Here is a 6,000-nt window from a genome sequence, read left to right on the forward strand (position 1 = left end):
AATTTCTCTATTGAAAAACACGTGTGCCTACTCAACTTTTGGTGGAAAATCACATTAATTGCAAATTAACCTAAGTTAATTCACCCCCCCTCAAAAATCTCAAATTATTGACACAAGTTAACTATGAAAGTTTAATACCCCAAATTTGAAAAATTAGTCAACCCCCTACCTCCTAGCTTAGCCACTCCCCCTTTCCCACCATCTCATGCTCCCGCGCTCTCTCTCCCTCTTGCCTGCCATCTCTCCTTGCCCCTCCCCCTGTCCCTTTCTCTCCACCCCCCCTCTCCCAACCCATGGCCCTTGCTTGCCCTCCCCTCCCCTCTCGTCCCCTATGCCTATTCCTCCCCCTCTCTAACCTACACATCCCCTCCCCTCCCCTCCCTAACTCCCCAGCCCTTCCCTCTCTCACCTGCTAGTTCTTTCGTTCCTCCTCTCACCTCCCCTACCCCATTCTCTCACTCTACTGCCCCTCATGTGCAGCTTCCTCCTCCTCTTGCCTTCTCTTCCTCCCCTCAGCATTCTTATCAATCGTCGTGACCCCTCTCCCCCTTCTCTAACTCCCTGGGACCCTCTCCCTCTTGCCCCTCATCCTACAACTCTCCCTTACCCCTCTTCCTCCTTGACCCCCCTTTCAACCATCTTAGTTCACCTCTCTTCCTCCTTGTCACCCTTCGCCCCTCTGAGTTCACCCCTCTCCCTCCTCACCCCCCCTTCTATCCTCATCATGCTCCCCATCCCCCTCTCGCCTCTCCCTTCCCATCTCCCCTCTCAGCATGCCCCCCCCTTGCTCTTATCGACCCTTTTTAGCTTAGGTTAAGTTAGCTCATGTTAGGTTAGGTTTGTTGGCGTTGCCCTTAGCTTAATGAAGCTCTTCTTAATATGGATTAATGTGGTTTTTCAAAATGCAAAGTAAATTTGTAATTGGCATGGCATATTTAAAGAAGAAGAGGAAATAATGTTGGCTTTGGTATCATGCCCATCGGATTGAAGATTGTTACAATTTTAGAAGAAATTAGAGCCAACTATGTCTCCCTAGTGAGAATGGGAAAATTATGGCCTTGAAATCAAGTTTTCTTATATTTTAATGTGGAGAAATAAGCTGGCTTTTATTATATAAAAGGGAAAACTATGAAAAAAGGGAAAACTATGAAAATGTGGTTGACTTTCTAGGGCAAATCACCTGCAGCCCACGGCAATTAGGGCAACTAAGGACAACAAAAAACATCTATAGAACACTGTGAAGATCAGAGAGGCACATCTCCACCTTATTGCTTCAACTCAAGGAGTTGTCCCTTTGGACCTTGCATTTAGGTCATGTTATATGTATGGAAAAATACGTGCGTTCCAAAAACATGGATGCCATTGTACAGCAAATAAAATATCAAATACAAAAATGTCATAGTTATTTATCTCAATCAACGTCATGCCAAACTTAAGAAATGTCAGCTGTAAATGAGCTAGCCATGCCTCTTGAACATCGTCGCTCCCCGAGCCTTCTTCTGCACCATTGGGCAATCCAGTTTCCAAAGCACCCCACAATGATGAGTCCTCTGCGCCTTTGCTTGATGTGGTGATGGATTCCTACACGGATGTTACCAAACATGGAGACTGGGATGTTATTGATTCGATTGCTTTCGGTTGTCTTGCATGCGACCTTCGAGATCTTGATGCTAAACATCGGGTTTCTTCAGTTGATGCACGTCATTTCAAAGCTACAGTACCCATCTATCCCAAGAGTCTCTGTCAAGAAAGCCTACCACTTCATTGGGCATGGTCTTTATCAAGCCCTTGTTGCGTTTGCAGCTGAGCATGACTTGGTGTTGTACTATTCGGTTGGCTTTAAGGGTAATTTGGTTTATCCATTACCATGGTCAGCAACCTTTTTCGGTTGATGACATTTTACAACACCAATATCTGGTTTGGGTTCGTGTCCTAGGGATTCACGAGCTCTTTCTATCTGAACTCCACAGTATTGGCCTTGGGGCATGTTCTCTATATTCCTCCTTCTTAGCTCAAGGAGTCTAGTCCCAAGGTTTGTATGGATCTTTTAATAATTGCATCTTTTTGCCAGTGCATATGCTTCATTTCCTTGCTGGGAGATGAAGACTGCATCGTACAATGAGCTATCCACACTAGCACATGAATTGGCACACACAACATAGAGCATGGGTGAAAACGAGGCTCACAAAGGAACACCCAAGAGCCTTCCATGCACCCATGCACAAAACAAATGAGGTAGACGCACAAGACAATCAGAAAAGGACAAATGTTGGAAGCACCTCCCTCTCTTGCTTCACCTCCACTTCTTCCGTTCATGACACCCTCCTTGCCTTGAAGCTGCATGCTGATGACTCCAAGCTCAACGTCTGGGACTACTCACCCCACTCCCACCCTCTGCCTCCCCCCTTAGATGCAACTCCGGCGGGGCAAGTGTTGTTGCATCATGAAGGTTTGCAAGCAGATACACACTATGATTCTGATACACCCATGCATAAAGCAAATGAGGGGGGTGCAGGAGCCAACCACGTTCGTGACACCCTCCTTGTCTTGAAGCTCCATGTTGATGACTCTAAGATAAGCATCTAGGACTGCTCCCCCCTAGATGCCCTCCCTATTGCTGCTCGAGCTGCTGACTCCTCCCTCTCCCAGAGCTCTACTGCTTTCGCTACTGCTTCCACCATCTCCCCGTGGAACCCTCGACTCCAACGGGGCGAGTGTCGCTATGTCATGAAGGTTTGCAAGCAGATATGCATCGTGATTATGATACACCCATGCACAAAGAAAATGAGAGAGGTGTATGAGCCAACCAAAAAATGACAGATGTCGGTAGCACCTCCACATGCAGCACTCCACTGCATGGGTGATAAGAGGAAATATGACGAGGTATCGCTAAAAAAAACATAAAATCCATATTTTCATCATCGCCTTTACTTAGGCCTCTCGGTGGCAGGCCCAAAAAAAACAAGATGAATGATATTCATTGGGCCTGCCATCACAAGGTAGATAAAGAAGATATCATGTGTTGGGGATTGTTGCATACACTAGTGAGTGATCTGTCCAGTAAACATAGTTTGTGCCGTGGATGGTGGGTAAGTTCGTGTTTGCACATGTCCAAATGTGGTCAAGAGTGGAGCCATGAATTGTTGTTGGTTGGGAGATTAGTTGGTGCATATTGTGTGCATGCATCATTTCTTGGAGTAGTCAAAGGCTGTGGCTACGTTTGTTGTAGCAAATGTTCAAGTCTCCAACAATGCATGCGTAATTATTGTGCGTTGCATGGGGTAGCAAACATTGCAAAGTTTGTGTGAGCGTCCTAACATTTGCTTTTGGGGATTTGTAAATGTTGATGATTGTGATGTAACCGCATTGGGAAGTGCTGAAAGTGGTAAGCAAACATTATACCCCTTCTTTGTGGAGGAATTGTTTGTCTGCTGCTAGAACAAGTTTTTCTTTGTAGTATGTGCCTATGCCGAGGCCTTCTGTGCCAAGCACGTGCAAGTACTCTAGAAGAGATGTTGCATTTGTTTGTTTGGCATGGAGTTCTTGTAGGCATAAGAAGTTTGCTGCGAGGATACTAGGGGACGCAAGAATGTCGACCTTGTGTGTTGACAGGGACTGTGTGTTTAGAGATTGCAAGGACATCATGCTAGAAGTAAGGGAACTGAAATCCAACTGCAGTGTACGCCATGCTTGTGTTGCACGTAGTCACGTTAGCTCTTCAAGGACCATGCTATTAACTTTTACTTGTGATTGTCGAAGCGGCTTCAAGATGTAGAGCTTGGCAAGATCATGGATGTGAGACAGTGCAATGTACACAAGGCCATGTGTTTTATTCTAGAGGGATTGAAAGCGAGTGAGTCCATTGTTAGGCCTTGGGCTCGGTGGATTGTTCTTGTTGTTGCTGCTGGTTGTATTGAAAACTGGTGTTTGTAGATTATGTTGAGGTGGTTTTTCCCAATTTGAAACTCACGTGCGATTTGCAAGATTGGGATCCATGTGTTTGGTATTCCTTGTTTGAAGAGGTGTGAGTGTGTTGTTCGTGCATGTCTTCCTATGCTTGGATTCTCAAACTCTATCCAATTGGAGGGCTTCTGTCCAACATTGCACTCTTGAAGATGGCATCGGCTCCATTCACAAGGCCATCAGAGATGTCGAGGTTGCCGATGATCATGCCTTGTTTTAGCTGTAGCTCCGTGTGCAATCCTCCTATGGACTTTGCATCCAACAGAATTCCGGTTGATTTACTGCATGTATTATGTCTAATGTCTTTTGCCTTTATACAATAGGTATCGTCGTTAATCTGACGGCATGGTTATGTGTCCTTCGCTGAGTTTGTGTAAAAAAGATGAGGCACTTGATCTGCAACATGCGGCTGGTGACAATACTGCTGTTTATTGTTTCTATGGTGTTGGTATAGCTACCTCTACGGAGCCAGTCTAGGAGATCAAGGAATACATTGTTTTGTTGTTGCATGGGGGTGTTGAGCTCATAGTACATGAAGTTGTCTTTCCAGACAGAAGGCGACATGGCTAATGCAGAAGGCTTGCATGAAAATATCCGATTATACTCCACCAAAGGGCCGCAAGTGATTGTGTTTGATCTTGCACAAATGCATGTCTGCTACAACGAAGGTGCTTTGGCCTACCAAAAATGAAATCTCATGACACAACTAGTTGCACGTCTTTATAAAGCTGAGAAAGTGTTTGTAGTTTTTCTATGGCGAGGCTTTTGTATGTTGATGTCAACAAAGGCAAGTGCAAAGTAGAGTGTATATTTGTCCCGCCTATGTTGTATGCAGCTTTTTTGGTGTACGCTAATAGCAAGACTTTGGGGAACTCATTGCCAGAGTTACGGACCGGAGAGTAGTGCTGTGCCAAGGCTTGCGCTAGTAATAGCAATGTCAATGTTTTGCCAGTCCCGGCATCACCATACAAAAACAAAACAAAGTGGTGATGCTGTGTTCAAGCATTTCTTGAGGGTGTACATGACGATGCCATTGTCATTGTACAATTGTACCAAACGAGTGAGCACGCTCTTGCGCTTTGTGACAAAAGACAGCTATAGAGGATGGCAAGTTAGAAGGTTGGCAAAGCACCACTTACCCAAAGCCAAGAAGAGGCAAAGAGACTTACAACTGCATGATCCTCATCTTGTGGTCCATCTGCGACAATCACTTGGTCCATGACACCGCCCTCATCGTCCACTTTGATCACAACAACACTAATGGTGGCCATCATAGTTGAAATTGTGCCTTGCTTCATTCTTATTGTCCATGATGCTAGAGGTGCAAAGTTTGCTATTGATGTTTCATGCACGAATTGAATGTCATCCTCAAATTCTTATCCTTTGACCACAAAGGTTGTTGCATCAACATGCAAAGAAAAGTAACAGCTTCCCCCCTCATCTTGACCTTTCTTGCAAGGAATTGCTCCCTCAATCCTATAGAAGGAATCGGGCATTAGTGTGTCCTTGTATTGTTGTATGAATGCATGAGGCACAATCAAGGTTATGGTCTCACAACTGTGACGATCAGTTAAGTCCTCACATAAGCATGTATCATATGTTGCTTTTTTATCTTTGAAACTCCCGTACTTGACAAGGAGCTTCCACTCAAAAGCAAACCTTGTGGGATGGCATTAGTGACTTGACTAATGGTAAGCATAGGCAAGGTATTTCCCCCTCCTATGAATCTATCGGGTGTCAAGGCTAGCGCCTTGTTGGGTGTTGCAATGTCATGGCCTTTGCATGAAACTTCTTCATTACGGGCCAACCCTTCTTGGGCTTCAGGACATTCTGATTTTTTCAATGATGTTGCTTTGCTTGCTGCAACAATAGAGGGTATGCAAAGGGTGTCAAAGGCATTTGCTAAGAAAATGCAATGGAAACGTTAAAATAAAAGACTTACAAAACAATATTTTAGGAAATGATTTCTTAAAGTTATGGCAATTTTAATGCTTATGGTTTTCTTCGTAATTCCAAGTCGTTGTAACAACAAAAACT

The sequence above is a fragment of the Dipteris shenzhenensis genome, chromosome 21, assembly GCF_047967505.1.
Source record: "Dipteris shenzhenensis isolate YYH24624 ecotype China chromosome 21, Dip_SZ_1.0, whole genome shotgun sequence".
NCBI classification, from domain to species: Eukaryota; Viridiplantae; Streptophyta; class Polypodiopsida; order Gleicheniales; family Dipteridaceae; genus Dipteris; species Dipteris shenzhenensis.